The 21,635-nt window shown below is 39.8% G+C and overlaps 1 protein-coding gene across 1 annotated transcript in view; it reads right to left on the bottom strand.

The window, feature by feature from the left end:
* Positions 1 to 20,901: 20,901 nt before the first annotated feature.
* LOC149801136 (uncharacterized) overlaps positions 20,902 to 21,635 on the bottom strand; it is an 18,706-nt gene continuing 17,972 nt past the window's right edge. The window contains exon 2 of the mRNA XM_089955162.1: positions 20,902 to 21,635. This exon is cut by the window's right edge and continues 3,602 nt beyond it. The gene's annotated coding sequence lies outside the window, so the exon portion shown is untranslated.

The following is a 21,635-nucleotide window of genomic DNA, read 5'->3' on the forward strand; positions in this document are numbered from 1 at the left end:
TGGTCTCACCTGTAGAGATATAGACATAGACATATATAACACATAGACACAGGTTGATGAACATCAATCTATCAAATCTAAAATATAAATTCGACCAAAAAAAAATTAGGCAAGAGAGTAAATGTTTTTGGAGGCAAGGATAAAATATAAAATATAAAATCGACTAAAATACATCAAAGTTTGTTTATTTGGCTATTTTGTCTGCTTTCGCTTTGTCTATCCCATTGCTGTTGATAGTAGCGATCCGGAAGTTTGTTTCTTCCATTTTTGCTTCACTCCCAGGTGCCGCATCACTTTTATATAGAATTTAATTGTATGTATTTCAGTTAAAGTTGTTATATTCAAATTTTTTTATATATTTTATTTATATTATATATACATTCCTGTGGGACTCTGGATTGGTCCCAGAGCCTCGTTTGATTGGTTGCTGTTTTCTGTAAGCTGTAAGTCGTTTATGGTTTCCATGTCTGATTCGTATTCGCTTTCGTTTTCTGTGTCAGTTCCATTTTCGTTTTTTTTTTGTTTGTTCTGTTTTGGTTTCAAGGTCCCTGTCTTTGTCTTTGGCTTTCCTTTATTTCATGATTTTAGCCTTTACGGGCGGGATTACTGTTCCTTGGGTTTTGTTTAGTATTTGGTACATATAGCTCAACTCCCCTTCAGGGGAGGAGTCAAGCGACGACGTGGCGTGTTTGTGCTTCAGCGCCGGTGTTGACTGCGCTGGTGTTGATGTTGATGCATGGGTTTGATTCCTGGTGACTCTTCTTGTTTCCCCTCACTCTCTTGGAGAATTTCATCCTCAAGTTGTATTAGAAAATACGGGTTTTTCCCTAATATTTCATCCTCGTATTTGGGGGTTCCTGGACGGCAGGTCTTTTTGGGGGTGACAAAGTCTTCCCACTCTAGATCTTTGCCGGTCGTATTTATTGTGGGTGTCTGAGTGTTTCCATAAGGTGTGGTTGTTGTGTCATTTAGTTGTGAGGTTGTCTGGTCAATTATGTCAATATTTACGAAATCAATCAAATTTTCGCCATTTATTTCCTCATCAACAGTTTTTGTTGTATTTGTAGCATCCGCACATGCGTATGTGCTTGGGGCTAACGGATTTGTACAGTCTCTGGGCGCATGCCCAGTTTTCCTATATCGTGTACAGGGACGCTCATACTCACATCCCTTGTACCACGCTTTTAGCAGGAAATCCAAAACATAGAAAAATGCTGGGAGCTTGGCTGTGTCCTCTTTGGCAACTGTAATGATTCTTACCCTGGTTTATATTTTCTGGTACCCCCACACAGTTGCTATTTTTGGATTGTTGTTGGAGTGGTTATTGTTGGAGTGGTGACTGACGTTGGACACAAGACTACCGTTGTTCCCGTTTGAGGAGTTTTTCAGGGAAGGACTAGGAAGAAGATAACCAATGCAACTGCTCAATAAAATTTCCCACAATTGTTTGTCTCCTTGTTGCAAACTCAGATTGGCAATGGCAGCACCGATGGTACAATACACCACAAATATTTGGTAGCAAAAGACGATTTGCGTTGTAGGCACACATTCTCTACACCACACCCACAAGGCATGCTTTTGTAGATCTTGCAGAGATGAACTGGGTGAAAGAGTGGTCACTGTTGTAGTGGCAGCTAAGACAGTGTTGAGGAGCATGATGGCCACTTCTTTTTATAGTCGATGACTTGCGAAGCGTCGATCTAAGAATTAAAACTGGATGGATATCCTCTTTAACGTACTTTGATTTATTTGACACTTCGTTTTCCGAATTTTCGGGTTCTTCGTTCGAGAAGGCTTTCGATGTCGTACATTTCGTCTTCGTTTTTGATCACACGTAACTCTGGCAAGTAAAACCCACGTTTTAATATTTTCCCGTTCATGTCTTCCAATTTATATACGGCAGGATGACGGCCACGCACTCGTCCAGTGATACCAAACAATTTGGCGTTCCAGTTAGGTAAGTAACCTTTGTCGAAAGTGAGTTTGGTTTTGCCAATGCGCACTCCACCTTTCTTGGAGGCTGTCACCGTCGGGGACGTACGAAACAACTGCACAAAAACAGTTACTTCGTTGTCGGGAGTCACTTCTTGGGGGGCACATCCGATGCTTAGATGGTAAGATTGGTTGTACGCTTAGACCAAGTGCGGCAAGACGTCGATGTAAATGAGAGTGTGTTGATGCGTAAAAGATTTCCACATGCGTTCTTTCAAGGTGCGTTTAAAACGTTTCACGAGGCTGGCCTTAGTTTCAGGATTCTTTGGTGCAAAAATGAATGTCTTGTTTCTTTAATTCTTTTTGGAAAGCTTGGTTCAGAAAATCGGTGCCTTTGTCGTTTTGCCATCGAAGAGGGTGACGACCGCTTTGTTACAGCACCAGTTTTAAGACTCGCACTAATTCACTGCTGAATTTGGAAGTAAATGGCACGACCCAGGCAAATTTGGAAAAGATGTCAATGACACAAAACAAATATTTATAGTCACGATTGTAGGTGGCCAAATCTGAGACCGGCTAAATCGGCTTGCCATTGATGATCGATTTCCTCCACTAGGGTGCGACTTCTGGAAATTTTCTTCGAATGGGTTTGTATAAAGTGTACATGGCTTGTTCTTGTAACCATCGTTACACTTGAGGTAAACTGAGACATTTCAGACTGGTTTCGTCAGCACGATACAATTTCTGAACTCCTCCGTATTCGGCAGTATGGAATGGATCGAAGTAAATGCTAGGTAACACCTTCTCCATTTTTGTTAATAATTCGCCCACTCTTCACTGATTCTCCTCTTTTTTCGTGTGGTATTTTCTTGGAGTGTATTGCTTTGCATGTTTTGAACCATCATCTTTTTCTTTTGACGGATGGGTATTTTCTTTTGGACTATTTGACGAAGACAATATCGACCTTTGGCTAAGCATTCTTTCTGGTGTTTAGACAAAGGTATCGTTCCTTTCAAGAGATTCCAACAAAATTCGCCCACGGTATAGATGATAACTTTGGAAACTGTTTGAATGAGTTGTGTTCGCATGGGTGGAGAAGCTTTGGACAGGACAGACAACATATCCCATTGTTTGGCTAATCGAGAAGGAAACCCTTTCCTTTTCTTTCTTTTTTTTAGCCAGAGAGTGGTGTGCACTTATTTTATGGGACACCCTTTTGGTTCAGAAGCAAAAATTACGCTGCGGTCAAACGTTTGACACGCTTCCTTTTATCTTATTTGTCTAAGAAGGTTTGAAAACAAATCCTCCCTTTTGGTTGCTCCTCTTTTTCTTTTGACGACCATGTCTTTTCAGGGGTAGTCGTCAATGCTTGGCAAAGTGTTTTTTTCTTCAGATGACGAGAATGTATTTTTACTTTTTCCTTTTAATTTTGGGACATAAGAACGACTATGGTGGTAACGGTGTGCACTTCTTTGAGCGGACATCATTGGGCGTGCAGGAGCACAAAAGCACTGAGCCCCATCCTTTACCGCTGCTCTTTAGTTTACTGTAATGCTTCGCAGCTAATTGTCTTTACGTCGTATCAACTTGATGACAGGCATCACACGTCACGGAGGGGTTCGCAACGGACTAAATCGGGACACTTCCTGCTTGGACAAATCCAGTAAACTCTGTAACATGCCCGATCTCCCTTTGACTTTGATCTTGGGGCAGGTACTTTCTGCGCAGCTGTTACTGCCGCTAAAGAGTAGGAGGTGTCACCACTGGAGGAGAAGTTCTTGGACACACGTGTTTCCATTGTTTCAAGAGGAAGAACGGCCGGGTGTCAGATTGGGCTTGGCTAGCATTAGCAGCAACGAAGAAGTGGAAGAACCTGAGGCTACTGTTGACGCGGTTACCGTCTCTGTAGGTGGTGGCCACTTGCGGAAAGAAACATTTTGTTGGTCTTGTCTGTGAGCTTTTCTTTTTATTTTTCTGTGGGCTTTTCTTTTTCTGTTGCTTTGACCTGGTCTTTAAACCAATGCTCTTTTTTCTTTTGGGTCCGTCTGGCTTTTTGGGACAGGCTTTTTCCTTGGGGAGAACTTTAGGAGCATTGGAATTCCATTTTAAGAGGGAGCGAATGATGAGACATCCTAGAGAACCTCTACCTCTAGGTTACAAAATGATTTGCTTTATGGTTTGAGTGTCGATGCTTGGATCGGCCTGTTGCGTCAAGGCTACGTTGTTGATCTCAAAAACGCGTTTGGTTCGTCGTGGAATGTAAATGACGAATTGAAGCAATTTACGTGCTCTCACAGTAAACTATCGTAAGACTTCTTTGAGACCGTCTTTTAGGACGTATTTGTGGATGTTTGTTGCGACTAGTTCCGTACAAGGCACGAATCAATAAGACGGGAAGATGAGACTGAAGGGATGTCATGTTGACGATGTTTGAGACAGACCCAAAGTGTCCGAGGTTTTTATAGATTTTTGTTGTGGTTGTTAAGTGGACGACGGGGACATGTACACGAAAGGGACTCCGTCTTGGCAACAGTGGTGAAACAGATGGGTACGAAATCGCAAATAATCTGGGGTTGTGGGTTTTTAAATCCACGAGTAAATAGGCGTGTGGGATTTGAGTGGCATCATCGTAGGCATGAGTCAGCCAAGGCGTCCATAACTGTTTGCTTAGACTTCCACTTGCGATTTATGGCTAGGGCTTTTAAACAAGACCACGTAATTAGCATTGAGACAGATGGTGCGATGGGCTTTACTGTGTTAAAACAAATTTTGAGTGATGGAAATGACACTGGCATTACGATGATGACATTTAGGCGTAAGCCACGATTTAATTTCTTCTTCGTCTTCTCCTACCATGTCGTCGAAGACTTGGTTTGACGGGTCAGACACGATCCCGTCGTCTTAGCCAGGAATGCCTTCCACAAACACAATGTAATCGACTTGCCGTTATCGCAAGAGACTGTGTACGCCGATTGCCATTCTTTGTAGCACCATACGATCCGTTGAGGTAGATGGTCGATCAAATGATGTTTATGTTCTATGAAACGTTTGACAAATTCGGTTTTGTCTGAACCGCTAGGTCCAGCAATTAACATGTTAAAGGCATGGCGAAGATATAAGGCCTCCCAATTGGCACGATGTGAGTTAAAATTTCGTTAATCACTTTGAAAGTGGAGGAAGAGGGAGCAGAGACAGCAGAGGTAGCCATAGTAGTTTAGGGAATGTCACTTTCGACACGAAGACAGAGAAGACGAAATTTTTTTAATACTTTTTTCAGGATACGTTTTATGATATTTTTAAGATGGAATAACACGAACGACAAAAATACATAAAAGCCAAATGTTTAAATAGAGCGATAAAATACACATCAAAACGATCAATGTGGAATATGAACAAGTGACTATGCAACATGTGTTTGGTAACAGAGGTGTCCTCGGGACAGTGGGTAATGTTCGTACAGTCTCTATTTTGGGTACAGAAACACAGCTGTCCTCCCTTAAAGGCTTTTCGGGAATGTTCATGACAGTCGTGTCCTGAAGGGACTGGTTGTCTTTGGTGACGGGTTCTTCTTCTGACACTATCATTAACACAGGTTCAAAAGTTACTTCTTTCACTGTACGTTTGAATTTAGGATCTCAACCTTTGGGTATAATTGGCCACTTCTTTTGTCCAAGCCTCGAAACCCCAACTTTTTCAGTCACGTACATCTGTCCAGTGAGGGTGTAAGTTACAAGCTACACACATATCGTCGTACACATCTTCAGTACCTAAAAGTTGACGAATAATTTTTTCCCACAGAGGTCGAGAAGTATCCAGGTGAAAGCGCATGGCTTTTAACAGCATGAGTCTCTCGTGAAAGGGACCCCTTTCATGTTGTATTTGGTAGTAGGTACTGTTCGTAAAGAGTCCACAAGGAATCGGCTGGTAAACGAAATCCCAGAAAGGAAGTCTCTAAGACACAAATCAAACGTCGACCCCAATTAATGGGATTCAGTTCTCGTAATAAGTGTTGGTAATCCTCCACAGCTTGAATACTCTCATTGATTTCCTTTCATGGAATCTGTTGTATCACAACTGATCAAGGTCGTGGCATGGTTGCCAGTTTTGATACCCTCTTTTTTCGGAAGCAATAAGTGTACTTTCTGCACAGAGTTGATCGTACTCTAGTGGCGAATCTAAAGTGTTCAGTCATTTCCAGGCACATCACTCGCAGTTGAGAAGTTTCCTCTTGAACTAAATTATCACTGTGTAAACATTTTCTTAATCCTCTAACTCTTCTTCTGAAACTCGTTGCAGTATGTCTACCTTGAAGTAAAAAGTCACTACCAATCCAGTCCTTCTTGTCCACGTGTAGTTGATCAATGTCTGACCACTGGAACACTTTAATCTGAATCAGCCCTCTTATATCATTCAGGTATCAGTGCGTTCAACATCGGTGACGTAACGGATGCAATTGTTCTTTGTGTTAAACTTGTATTTAGACCGACTCTTGGTAAATGCGTTCTCTCAACTAAAGAGGCAAACCACGAATGTTCTCCGATAAAAGACACATGATCATGTCAGTCGCCGTTTATATCCATGTTGGGGTCACTTCTAATTGTCCTTATTTTATTTCAATTTTTTTCCTAGAGCGTAAAATATGGACATAGTGAGTAACGGTCAAGAAAGGTAATCACATTTTCTGATATAAAAAAGCGGAATAATCGAATGAGCGCAGACTTGATCCAGAAAAATCTGACGAGTTTGTTGACTTCTATCAATTTCCTCCTGTGAATTTCAAGATACAAACGTTCATCATTCACCAATTGAGATTTTGCTATTTTAAGTCCATGCCAAATGTCCTTGTAGATCTTCTTTTGCAATTCGTTTTGTAATACTTTAATATTATTTTTAAATGGGGTTTAAATACTTGTCTAGATGTTGTACAATGTTTTACTCCTAGTCAAGCTGGTTTCTTAAACGACATGGTATGCCACTTCAATGACTAGTGTCCCACTAAAGGTAGGTAATGACAAAACGGAACCCATCGAGCATGTTCCAGGTAAGCCGAATCTTTCTGCTCCCACTGGCGAAGTGACACATCGCAACTGAAGCACTTGACTTTATCCCCTTTGCCCAAGTAGAAAAATCCGGCTCTGGCTAATTATTCGGTGGTGGGTCCTCTCAGATATTTGGGCTACTTTCCTTGGAACGTTAGAAAACGACTATCAAAGTCGCAGTATTCAGGTAAAGGCGCAGGGAACGAATATTCGTCTTTCACAGACTCATTTCGATGAGGGTACGTTGAAACCCGGAAGAGTTTGCTCATGGTTGGATGACATCCGTAGTGTGGTAGACGCATGGTCTCGTGTAGAGTTTGACATCCAACATGAAAACCGGTAAAGAGTCTGTGATAATGAGTGGCATCGCTTTCGCATCCGTCAGGTTTGCCACGCAAAGCATCACATTCCATGGTAGGTATGGTAGTAGTGGTTGTAGTCATAGCAAAGTTCCCATGATATGGTACTGAATCGCTAAGGTCACAGCGTACGGCATCCATGCAATCGAAGGGTACAGCATCGCACTCCATTCGAACATCCCATATCTTGTATGATATCTGTTTAAAAGTATTCATCTTTCTCGCTTAGTCTTTAGAGCTACAATGATTTATTGGTTTTGGACATTTTCCCTTTTTATATGCGGACCACTATTGACGTGTCCGTACGGCAAAGTAAAGTGGTTGGGATTTCGAACTAGCTTATATTACACGATTTGATACACGTTTTCCAAAGGTCGACTGATTATTTGGTGTCTGGATAAACGTACAATCTTGTGCGGTTCGTAGGTGGTCACTTTAAAGTTTCCATCCTGTCCAGACTGCAAAGTTTCTTTCAGCACACCAAAGTTCAGCATTCGACTGGTGCGATAATGGAGAGTTAATCATTTCACTTTACACTCGACGTGCACATCTCCGTGTTTGGGACCGCTACTAGCAAAACTTAGAATCTTGTCGTTGAGGTGCTCATCCATCCACGCTCCTAAACGGTCTCATTCGATTTTAGAGTAGCAGGGACCCAGACGATTGATGTCAAAATACAGCACAGGAGCTACTAACAGTTCTAAAACTTCGTACAATTTAAAGCGATCATGGGCTGTGAAGTCGGCTACAATGATGACATTTCCAAGTTCGTCGGCTTCTACAAAGTCCAGTTCTTTTTTGTAATTGACCAGAATCAATTCCTCACGAAGGACATCTACAAGTTTGATGTATTTGGTTTTGTAGTGAATCATCTGGATGTAGCGGGAAGATTCGGATAAAATACTCTGTCTTGGGTAAACACTGTAGTTGTGCCGTTTTGCCCCACAAGCAATTTAACATCACTTTAAAAAAAGATCGCCTTCCTTCGTTTTTCTCCACGTGGTCTAAAGTGATGCCTTCCTGTTCCCACTATTTCTCCTTGAATTTCGTTTGGTCTTCGGGAGTGTGGCACCAGGAAAGGTAGCTACTGGCTTCTTGTTTCAGTCTAAAAAAGGCATTCACTTAGTCTGCAAAAATACCTTTCTGAGTTTGGTCACCATTGTGGTATTTTTCTGTCTTGGGATAGTGATACATTTCGTATACGTCTAACAACTGGATACTCAGGTCTAGAGAAATGGACAATTCCACGTTCACCCACGTTCCCGTCAAGTCGCGTCCTGGGTGTGCCGACAAGTTCGGTATTGGTTGCACGTTTTGGCGCAAGTACAGCACAGGGAAACATCAGTTTTCCCTTTTTAATCGTGAGGTAACACGGGATGGTACAAGGCCGTGGGAGGCAACACTTTGCACTTCATCAATCCTTCATATAATCGAATGTTGTCCAGGTCGATGTGTTCGGTCAGCAATTGCGTGTACCCTGAGGGAAAGTGACAATATATGCATAATTAAGGATACAGCGAACACACGTCCAAGTATTTGATTTCTTCTCCTTTCACCTCGTCGGCGTGGTATATCAAACAGGTGGCATTCGTTCGTCCTCCGTACACACTGTCCCACGGGTTCAGTAGGTTCACCAGCTTGTAACTTTCCACGATGAGTTTATACTCGCTATCAGTTTTCAAACGGTGATCGTACTCATGTTCCCACATTTCAACGACTTGTCATCCTTGTTATTCTCACTTCAAGCGTCGCTGACAGGTTGCCTGGTACAAGTCTTCAATGGTACGTTGTAAAAACTGATTTTTGGTGCAGCGTTGAGGGTAACAGAGGGGACATACGTCAAATAAGCGTCCGTTAAACTCGTTCACGATCTTACGGTTTTCTAAGTATCAGCAATCCAATAATACCTTCTGATGGTCTTTTCGCCTCCTTCTCCGCTGGATGCATGTTGGCTCCATTTGTCTTCCTTGTCGCACAAGTAATGTAGCCAGCGTAAGGCGTTGAGTGTTGACGTTTGAACAACATTGGGCACTTGAGGGCTTATGAATACCAATATGTTTTCGGGCACAAATCGTTGGCGGTACACTAAGGAACATGCTTTGGCAATGGTGCAGGTTTCTTTCAAAGGAAAAATCCCTCCGTGCTCCGTGAATAATTCTCAAAGTTGTCCTCAGCAACGTCGTAAAATGTCCACGTCGAAACAACAATACTTTAATATTTCTTCATAGAAGTCGAAGGGGTCCGATGCGTGAGTGTGGTACCAAGCGTAGAAAGCTTCTCGTTGTTCGGTGTGCATGTTGTCGGGGTCGTAGTAGTGAGCATCTGGCAAATGGTGTAGAACGGCGTGTTGATTGGCTTCGGTATTGAAAAAGTGCGGACCATAGCCGTTGGCCATTTTTGTCGTTGCAAACGTTTTATGCATTCGACACAAAGGCATGGCTAAGTAACTCATCGAATGTTTAAATTGCACCTGTCCCACTTGCATGGAAATGATTTTGGCTTCGTTCAAAGTCACCTTTGGACGATCGGTACATTGTTCCAAAGAGTATCTGAGAAGGAACTCTCAATCGTATCACGAGAAATTGTCAGAAATCACAGTGACATGGCGACGACAATCTCCGTAATTTTCCATGTCCTCTTGGATCCACGTCTCGTCGATGGGGTCTAAGATCCATTCGGCGAAATTGGACAGCGTGTTTGGTCCTCGAACGATTTTTTTCACGTCCTCATTAATCTTTCTGCAATGAGCACAATGACTAAAGATAGGCTCTTGGATGCACTTCTCGCACGCTCGGTGAACCACACATAAATTAGAAATGTGAATTCTGGTCTCTTGCATGCATTCGAAATCGAAAAAGATGAAATTAATTTTCTTCTGGTCATCGTCTTCCCGTTGATGTTTGGAATGATATTTTTGAATGTAGCATTCGTGTTCCAAGTCTACTATTTGGTGACAAATGTGACATCATTTTTTTTCCTGAACATACATGAGCTTGGCATTAGTGCTACGTATGCCTTGTCCACAAGTAGGGCACAATCCCAGCAGTTGACAAGCACGTTTCTGTTGTGAACCTTGCGTCTTCAGATGTTGTTGGTAACAGATAAGGCTGACAAAAGTGCTCTGGCAAGCAAGACAATGCACTTGTTCTTGTCCTTCGTCCAAACAGGGTTTAGAGGCCAAACATCCCTAAAATTTTGATCACAATACTTGTGTTGCTCTCAATTGTTATAGCCATGTTCACAATTCTTACAATAATAACCGTATCCAAAGAATGCGGTGATACTGGTAATGGCATCGAAATGTTTATCGTGATGATAGACGTGAATGTATTTACCGTCTTTGAAATTTTTGCCTCGAAACAACAGTTCTCTACGCACTTCTTGAGGGTACACTTTTAACGTATAGCATGGAGCCAAGACGTCTTGCAATTTTTGCATTTCAGGAATACCACATGGTGTGTCTTTGGGTAGCCCAGCTTGTTGTAACAGAGGTTCTGCTTGTCTTCGTTGTTTGGCTCTGTCTGATTACACTGGACAACAAATTTTTACAAAAGTCATGTTACTGAAATAAAATTAGTCAATTCTTATCAATTTTTATGTGCTGAACACGAATATGACAGTCAAATTGCAAAATTGGCTCTAGTTTTTTTGTAATCTGCAAGAAATTAATGTTTACATAACGAAATGCATTCCAATAGTAAAAGGTCAACTGTAATAGCCTACCTATAAAAAATCAAGTCATTGACTACATCTTAGATTTCTTCGCCTGTCTCTTGTACAGCTGTTCGGGAGCATCTCTGAGGAGTGTCCAGCAGTAGTCAGCCAGCATTGTAGTGGACCATTTTCCCTGGTATCTTTGTTCCATTGTTGCGATATCTTGATGAAAACGTTCGCCGTGTTCATCACTAACAATACCACAGTTGCTAGGAAAGAAATCCAAATGGGAATGAAGGAAGTGAATCTTTAGAGACATATTGCAGCCAAGTTTCTTATACTTCATCAACATGTCTTCTACTAGTTCCTTATAGTTTTCTGCCCTAACATTTCCGAGGAAGTTTGTAGAAACTAGGCGAAAAGCATTCCATGCTTGTTTCGCGTCACCTTCCAGCAAGTTGTTGAACCGGTCATCTTTGAAAAGCTCTCGAATCTGAGGACCCACAAAAACTCCCTCTTTAATCTTTGCTTCGCTGAGTCGAGGGAATTTTTCATGCAGGTATCGGAATGCTGGCAAAGTCCGGTCAATGGCTTTCACGAAGTTCTTCATCAAACCTAGTTTGATGTGAAGGGGTGGTAGCAAGATTTTCTGAGCCTCAACCAGAGCTGGGTGTTGGATATTCTTCTCTCCAATGGCTACATTCTGCCTGTGAGTCCATTCCTTCCTCATGTAGTGCATTTCCCTTGCTCGGCTATCCCACTCGCATAAGAAACACATGTATTTTGTATATCCTTGCTGCAGTCCCATTAAAAGGGCAACTACCTTCAAATCACCACAGAGGTGCCAGCTGTACTTGTTATACTCAATGGAATTCAGTAGCTGCCTTAAGTTATCGTATGTCTCTTTCATGTGGACAGCATACGCTACTGGAATAGATGGAAGAATGTTTCCATTGTGCAAAAGCACAGCCTTGAGACTCAGTTTCGAAGAGTCCACAAATAGTCTCCATTCTTGTGGGTCATGAGTGATTTTTAAAGCATTCATGAGGCCCTCAATATCGGAACAGAATATCAGATTACTTTCCTTTCTGAAGAAAGGCTCCAATTGCTGGTGGCGCTTTCGATATGCAGTAATTGTGACATCTTCTTCTAGAAGATTCCATTGTTGGAGTCTTGATCCTAGCAATTCTGCCTTGTTCTTTGATAAGTCCAAATCACGAATCAGGTCATTTAGTTCTTCCTGTGTTATTCTGTGTGGGGTTGATGATGCACCACAGTGAAAATCTGGATCACTGCATGCTGATGGACCAGGAGAAGAACAGGTCGACTCACCTTTGTCTTCGTCAGATGAATCAAGAGAATATTCTGCTGGAGGTTCTGGAATAGGAAGTCCCTCACCATGTGGAACTGGTCTCAATGCAGACGGAATGTTTGGGTAGACTATTCTCGACTTCTTTCGCTTCGTTATTCCGCCGGAAAGAGGAGGAACCAAGCAGAAGTAACAGTCATTTAGGTGGTTGCTTGGCTCTCTCCACACCATTGGGACTGCAAACGGCATTGATGACCTTTTGCAATTCAACCACTGTGAAAGCTGTGTTGTACATGTAGCACAGCATATATGCGGAGCCCAAGGCTTGTCTTGGTCACCAACCTTGCATCCGAAGTAAAGATGATATGCCTTCTTCACTTGAGAATTGATACTTTTCTTCTGGTTGGCAAATGTCACTTCCCCACAAATATAGCAAAAATTGTCCGCGGTATTAACACACTTTCGAGGCATTACTGTTCTTTATTGTACGTAAATGGATAAAATAATAAGTTTTATGTAACAGTAGCTTGAACTGTCTCGCACAACGTCTAAAATATTTTAAATGCTGAACCTATCTGATTGGGCTTTATATAGTACGCTGCTTACGTCAGCTTCAGCAGCCGCCTGGCATTAGTATAATAGGCCTACACATGTATAGTACACTGCTGACGTCAACTTACTTCAGCAGCCGCATGGCATTAGTATTGCATTGCATCAGAAAATGATGCAATCAACTGTGGATGATGTGAGCATGATGGTATTATGCAATGTTACATCATTATTCCGGATGTTGCTGCAGTCCTACTGGAGAAATTTACACAGTGAAACATAGAAAATGAGGTATATGAATATCTTCAAAACGAGAGCCAATACAAATTTTTCACGGTTATATTCGTGTTCGGCACACCAAAATACTACAGATTAGGGCCTTTTCAAGTCAGTAATGATTTCACTGTTGACCAGTGTTATCGAATAGTTTTACAGGCTCTTTCTTATTCTGCCGTGTCGTTCTTGTCAGCATACGTTCTTCACACCACGATGGTACGGGATAAACACATCTGATCTTGATGGTTGTTAATTTGAACGATGCGAAGGTCGTCCACCAAAATAAATTTTCTGCGTTGTCCGGTCCCTTTGGGAAGAGAAACGTTGGTCATGACCAGTGTCGCTTTTCCATTAGTGATCTGAAGCTTGTCGTTGGATTGTTGTACGTATTGAATCTTGTCAATGACTTTAGAAGGTGTCAATTCTGCCGGGCTGCTAAATGCAATCAAAACAGGTGATTTAAAACTGTTGTGATGAATGGAAAGTCTCAAGCGATCGTCCTCTTTGGCCTGACATCGCCGTTTTAGTGTGGTTAACAAAGTATCACATACATCGGTGTTGAACTCTTCTGCTTTCTTCAGCGGTACGTCGGACTTTAAATCTTTAAACTTCACCGTGTAAGTGTAAAAGTAGTTTTAAACTTTCTGTAGGATCGCTTTTCCGTTTCTCGATTGTGGTAGCACTTTTCAGGGTTTGCTAGTGGTGGTGAACTTTGGTTTGGTGTAGACTTTCTGGGTCTGGATTCTGGCTCACTCATGTCATCTTCAAATTCGCTGGCATGAATTTGAGCAAAGACTTCAGCTACTGTGCGAGGCGATAGGTTACGTTTCTGTCTCTTATTTTCTTCTCTTTTCTCCAAGAAATGATGCGATCGTTTCTTCTTGACTGCAAACAGTCAAATGATTACATTTTAAACGCTATGGGTCCCTATATTAATATCAGGCCAATGTCTTCCCTATATAAAGGCTCAGTGTCTTCCATCCCAGTATTCATTTCACTCTCAAGCCGACAAGAAAGATGAAAGAGCCCACACATATCGAGCTTCTGATCAGAGCTTTGCGAGTTGTCATACGAAAGTTTTCTTCAGACAAGCCGACGGACTGCTCACCTTACTTTCGAGATAAAAGTCACTATACTTGCTATATCTGTCAGAAGAAAGGGCATTGGGCTATAAATGTCCAGACCGTCTAAAAAGCAGGATAGGTGTCAAAAGAGACAAAGTCAAAATACCTGTTGTCATTGTCAAGAGAAAGGACAACGGTCTTCAGACTGCCCTAGAAAACAACAGGAGCAATAGGATTAGAGGGGTTCCGAATAAGAAGAAGAGGTACCCTCCAAAAAGGAAGCGCCCTGACAGGTCCAGAAAGAAAAGAAAGAGACGAAAAGATGACGAGTCAAAAGTAGGAAGAAGAGGAGGAAAAACCTATGAAAGTAAAGAAATTATTTTTAAAAAACATAGAGAGTAAATATAAAGATAAAGAAGAAGTCTACAAACTTTTTAAAGTGGCGTATTGTGCATTGGATTGTAAAATTTGTACCAGAATAGACCAGACAGAAAACGTAAGTGCCTTTTGGTTTTGATGTTTTAGAATAAAGACCTACACTCACGCATTCACAAACGTTCATCATGGGGAAAAAAGGGATTTTAAGTTTAAATTGATCTTGGCAATTGGAATACTATTTCTTTTCGAGAGAAGTGGGTGGCCCTGAAAAGGACCGTTGGATGTTTGTTCTTTTCAACAACAAAAAAAAAAAACACAACTCAGGAACGGGATGTAATCAGCTTAACTGCCTTAACCCTTTCCCACGGCCAATGACTATTTCTGGACTTGTTCCTGTCGATGATTTGGTAGAAATCACTAGGGTGGGTATCTCAAGCGTCGTAACAAGGTTGGGCTGTTTGACTTGGAAAGGTCTTTTTATCTTGTGTCGTATTAAAGAAGTCTGATACATTTGTTTCAGACTCCTTAACTCTGCCAAAATGTCTAATAGTACCGTCACCGTCACTGTCCTCTTTCTCTCCTAGACTTTGTTTCTTCTCTGCTGCTTCTTCTTCCTGTCGTTTCGTTCTTCTTGTCTCTTCATCTTCTCGCTGTTGCTGCTGGAGGAGAAAAGTTTGTTCTGCTTCTTTCTGCTGCTGTAAACATGTCTCCAATTCTTCTGCCTCTGTTTAAAATCAACGATGTGTGGTGAAGGTGCTGGAACCGGAAAAAATCCTTGAGAGAAAATCCACTAAATTCCAATTAAAATCGGTCTTTTCTGGAAACAGGATTGTGTTGAGGTTGGTCGCCTCTGATATGCCATCGCTTCTCGTCTCCACGGCCGTTGCACCCAATTCATTCTCTTCTTAGCTTCCGTCATGTTTGAAAACTCTGTCGCATTAATACACGGCGTACAGATACTAGAGCACCTATATAGGAAATGTGACGTCACGGGTAGAACTCTTCGGATTGGAAGACAGACTCCGCACTGTGATTGAATTTTGTAACACGTCTTAAGATAGGAGAAAAAATTCAATCCGTCTCTATGCGCTCTTCCGCTATAAATAACCCCGCTTCTCGTCACAAGATGTGGACTAACGTTGAATCATTTACCCTCGTATCGTCGATGCTGTTCCGCACAGACTTACCCATGTATGGCAAATCATCATAGTCAATCATCCAGATCACCGATACGAGCTTTTGGAAAAGAAGGATCTATTTGGAGAGACATGGCTGTCTGAAGAGAATCGTCATCTACGGTACACAAGTCAGAAGAAGTTTGCGGAAGAGAAGAAAAACTATGCGATGTCCTCTATGTTAACCGAATGATGTTAACACAAACATCAAAGGCCCTTTTCAGGGCCACTCCATTGCCTCGAAAAGATTTCCTTTCTTGTCTAATTATTTTTAGTTGATTTTATATTTTATAATTTATCTTTGCCTCTAAAAACATTTACTCTCTTGCATAAATTTGTTTAGTCGATTTTATAATTTAGGTGTGATAGATTGATGTTCATCAATCAATGTCTTTGTGATATATATGTCTATGTTTATATCTCTGCTGTATTTGTCTCTACCTAGAGATGCATGTATTCAGGTCAGACCCTTTCCACAGTGTTGTCAATGTCCAGTACCGTGACATCACACACCTGTTCCATTCTTATTGTCGCTATACAAAACCCAACCTTTTCCGATTGAGGCCATATCGCCCCAGTGTGTGCTAAAAAATGTTGAGGCTATATCATCCCGGGGGTGGAGGTCGTCTGTTAAGTATTTTCCACTGAGGCTATATCGTCCCCGTTCACTACTTACAAATGACTGACAAGTATGTAGAATGTAGGTGCTAGTAGATTACTCTGATTCTAACAACAATAATCTCTGGAATTGAAATTCAAATAGTTTCCTAAATTTGAGGTTAGCAACTCGGTGAGTTATTACCATGTACGGTGTGAAATCTTGAATATTATTCTACATGACAGTTACATTTGAATTTTACTCGGTCGAATCGTTGATGAATACATTTATTCTTACAATATTAGTTTTAACTAAACTTGAACTACAAAACTCAACTGGTGAATAAAAACTGGTTTTGCATCGAGATCAGAACACAACAATAATTTTATTGGAAACCTGGTACAGCTCAACGCATATCAGCAGGCGAAGGGTCGTCCATCCACCACGACGTTGTTGTAGAATGAAGTTGATCGACCATTGGCTTGCGAAGATGATGTCGACAGAGATAAATGTGCAATGCACTTAGGTAAATATTATAGTGAACAAGATGGTATGATCCAAAGTTAGGGAGAGCAGGTTGTATACTGTCCATCCAAGTAAAAACTAAATCAGAAATTATTTAGTGTTCTTAAAGAAAGACTCGAGGCACCCCATTTATCCATTATTCGGCATATCGAGACTACGTTTCTCAGCAATTATCGAAACTTTATGCTGGTTGCTTAATTATGATCAATATGTACACTGTTGTTTTTGGTATTGTAGAAATAAACGGTTAAATTTCTTCATTTGAAATCAAGCTTGACCCTGAGATCCCACACAAATGCAACCAAATCACAAGAAGTTACGGGCCTGGTGGAGGCCTGGTACATTTCAACCAAGTAACGCTATGATATCAATGATTACCATTAGTAAAACAAGCGACTAAGGTAACTTTATGAGATATTAATATTTGTGATTCGTAGCTATTGGGTTATAAATACTATATAGAGACAGGACAGGGAGATAAGGTGCGTATTGTTATATTATTTTTTATTTTGGGGTGGGTGTTATTTCAGTTTCTTTTTTCTTTCTTCAGTCCTGAAGGACATAAAGAGGAAAATTAAATTTAAATAGTAGTAATTCATTGGTCGCTGAAGGACATAAAGAGGAAAATTAAATTTAAATAGTAGTAATTCATTGGTCGCTGAAGGACATAACAAGAAAAATTAAATTTAAATAGTAATAATTCATTGGTCGCTGAAGGACAAAGCTTAACATAATTTACTTACCATTATTTTATTTATTTCTGAGAAAAGACTACAAAATAATAATGAGAGATGGTATAATACGGGGAGAGAGAGAGAAAGAGAGAGAGAGAGAGAGAGAGAGTGAGGGAAAGAGAGAGAGAATATACTATTAAGCCACACTATTTATAAGTGTCAGCTAATAATTACAGTGCGAACTACGGTATAACCGCTCTAGAATATCAAATAGTTTCACGAAATTAATAGACACTCTTTTCTAACATCGCATGACGAGTTTTTAGTTTGATAATAACGGTAGACATAATATGACGTCAATTGACAGTAAAAACGATGGCATAAGTTTCCTTTTTATTTCTACCTGTTAATGATGTTTTCATGAGGTAGAATGACCCTTGCTGAAAATAACAGACAAATACAACGGACTAATTAATTAAAGGAATGATTCATCAGCTTGAAAAAGAGGTATGTCCTGATATTAAAACCCTTGGAGCAAAACTTACCAAGTTTTTTTTTTACAATTCTGGACATTATTGTACTGTACAACAAGTTCTTCATAAGTAAACATTACGACAGTGCAGCCCCTTAAAATAATCCACAAGCACATCTACACAATCTCTGTCTAATTATGCAATTATTAACTGACATGTTTTTACTCTAACTTTCTGGTATGTCGTTAGTACACTGGAAAAACTGAATTTTCAACCGCAACGGCTTCTTTCAAATCTTTTCTATCCCACCTTGCCCACCAAAAATCATTTGGATGGCTAATCAGGGATGTAGGATGGACTTTGGAGCAGACGCATAGATGAATACGTCAGATACCGGTGCACCGACGAGTGGTTTGGTAGTGATGGAAATACTTTCGAGTGCTACAAAAATGCAGCGAGTAAAGCACAGTGACATGGAAGACGTGGTCTTTTGCATATAAAATAATTCGTATTAAACTCTCTTGATTGACATGCTACGTCTAGCGATTTCTGGTCTCTGCTCGAATTCTTCGATCCAAACTTTATTTTTTCCTCTTGAATAGGGTTTTAACAAAATGTAGATACATGCTTCATTATTTGTGACAATCACATTCAAACATCTTTGGTCACTCTTGTTATATTTGGCGACTAGCTGTTAGGTGATTTTAAACCGAATCTTCAATATATTGAAAACAGCTAACGAATTAATGCCCGTAAAAAATATCTTCCATTTTCATCAATTGCTCCCTTCACAGCCGCATTTTCGCTGACAACGGTTTTCCAGGATGTGGTATCTTTCATGGATTCTCAACTATCTTTAAAATGATGAAACCACCTAAAAATTCCATCCATTGTATCAGCTGGAGAGTACCCTGAGAGCGCTCGCATTTTACAGTGTATTCTTTCCGCAGTAGTGGAATTGATATTTTGGGGTCAGTGTCATTTATCTACGTTAACGTCACACGCATGCATGTGCTGTGGTCCAGCGTGATGCATGCGCATCTGCAGATGATATATAGAACGTTATCTTGTCCATTAGTTGACATTAACTTTATCGACGTGTTCCACGAAACCAACGTTCTTTGAAAATATTCAGAACTTTTCAAATAACTTGGGATATGCCTCTGCTGAATCTGCAGTTTTTTTCAAGGTGTTTTGTATATTTGAAGATACAACGCCATGTCACGTGGTTCTTGGAAGGAGAGGAGAGTGTGTTCAAATAGAGCCTGGAATGTAACTGTGTGCGTGTGTGGAAGCCTTTATTAACAGCAGAATAACACTAAAGCCACCCCACCCCGACAGAGTTTCTGCTGAGGCAGAAGTACGAAAGGAAAAAAATGAGATAATGTTCGTAAGGATTTACAAATTGTACATGATACTTAGCTAAATTTGCGAATTGACAAGTATTCCAGTGTTTGAGAGTTAGCCTTTCTTTTTGGCAAAGATTTTTATCTCGCATTAAATGACAACAGTATTATAGCTATTTGTGGCTGACCCTCGTTGTTGAAATTTATTCAACATCTCGTTTAGGATACGAGAACATGCAAAATAAAAATGTAAAATAAAGGCCAGAAAAATTATGTTTCGAAAATAAATATTAAAAATCACTAACATTTTTATGTCTTAAGAGAAAGTTTATACTCAAAATTAAAAATTACCCAAGCAGCAAGGTTCTATTATATTTTTTAATTTTTTTTAATTGCAAGAACAAAATACGTTCACCTTAGTATCTCAAGAACAATCGAATATATTTTGCTGCGACATCTCAAGTTCTGTACTACTTCTCAAGTCTATGCCATTTATTTTGCTGATAATGTATATATTAAAAAAACCCAGCTGCATCAGCGCTGTACGCCATTGTATGTGTACCGGTCTCAAATCAGACACTTTCCGATTAAGAATGCATATATATTGTATTAGATTGTAATACAGAATCATATCGAAAGACCAGTTAAGAGGGTTTCTTTTCCGTTAATGAAAGGGATTATACATGTAGTTTTCCACTAATATAAGGGATTAAGCATGTAATATTCCATTAGTATAAGGGATTTTACATGTAATTTTCCATTATCATAAAGGGTTTTACATGTAATTTTCTTAAAGTATAACATAATTTAAACTTATTATTTATTTTCCACTATGTGTCATCATATTTATTAAAATTTGCAAATAATTCACGCGTAGAATTTCTGAGTCGAAGCTGCACCAAAGATGTGTGCTGTGCACAGAGACATTCTGACCGTCGAGCACCTCGCCTCGATGACCTATGGAGGGTGTGCCTATGTAAAAGAAAATAAAGGAATATTTTTATATCTGCCACATTATTATCATAGTTGAGAAAGCTATAAGTGTTTTGTAGAAATAAACGGCAATAATAAGTTATTGAAACAAGTCAACCCATTTTAATACTGAACATTTTATGACGAGGTGAAAACGTCTGGATGGGCTGGATAGCGATCTCACCACAGCAGAAAACATTTGTGGAATACGAGAGCAATTCCCATAGACTGGAAAATCTGCCATGCAACAACATATACACAATATTTTTTATTTTGTAGCAAGAGTGCTTGGTACAGGAGAACAAGACTGTGTTCGGCTCTTTTGACTGGAAAACAAGCGTTCAGGCAAAAGGGTAATTTGTTGTGTTTTTTTTTTCTGGTGCTGTAAATTCATGACAAAACCACAAAACGATTGTTTTAATTTTCAAGACAGATTGTGCTTTTCAACCACACATAGAGTGACCCCTGTTTATGCAAGAATCTGATCACAACATGCATCTATGTAAAGCTGACACTGCTTGCAAAGGACATAATAATAATAATAATAATAATAATAATAATAATAATAATAATAATAATAATAATAATAATATTTTATTCAATAATTTAGGCCACCGGCCCATATTACAAAATACAATACAAGAAAATATAATGTGCGCCATGGTTAAATATGGTGTTCATCATTAGCATAGATACATAATTTTCCAATAATCGGTGCATTATTTTATATAGATGTTACTACTTCTAAGTATATTATTTACCATTCGTTTTAGTTATCAAAGACTGTCTAAGTATGTATGTATGTATGTATGTATGTATGTATGTATGTATGTATGCATGTATGTATGTGTGTATATATATGTATGTATGTATGTATGTATATATGTGTGTATATGTATGTGTGTATGTATGCATGTATGTATGTGTGTGTATGTGTGTGTGTATGTATGTATGTATGCATGCATGTATGACTGACTGACTGACTGACTGACTGACTTTATTTCCTCTCAAAAAAGAGATTACATCAGATTAAACAAATTCATGATAATACAAGATCATAAAATAGAACAGAAAATTGACAAAAATACAATAGTAATACTGTGTCAGCTACCGTATTGACAAAACGAAATATCTCAATACCTGCAATTATGCAAATCTGCAGTCATTTGGCAGAGCAAGGCACTAATCTTTTAACAGTTGCTTGATGATGATAATATTTCGAAAAGTTAATACGTCTATAGTGTTATGTGCTTAACATATGTATGTATGTATGTATGTATGTATGTATGTATGTATGCATGTATGTATGTAT

This window comes from Sinohyriopsis cumingii, chromosome 4, assembly GCF_028554795.1.
Source record: "Sinohyriopsis cumingii isolate HCF-2022 chromosome 4, ASM2855479v2, whole genome shotgun sequence".
Taxonomy (NCBI): domain Eukaryota; kingdom Metazoa; phylum Mollusca; class Bivalvia; order Unionida; family Unionidae; genus Sinohyriopsis; species Sinohyriopsis cumingii.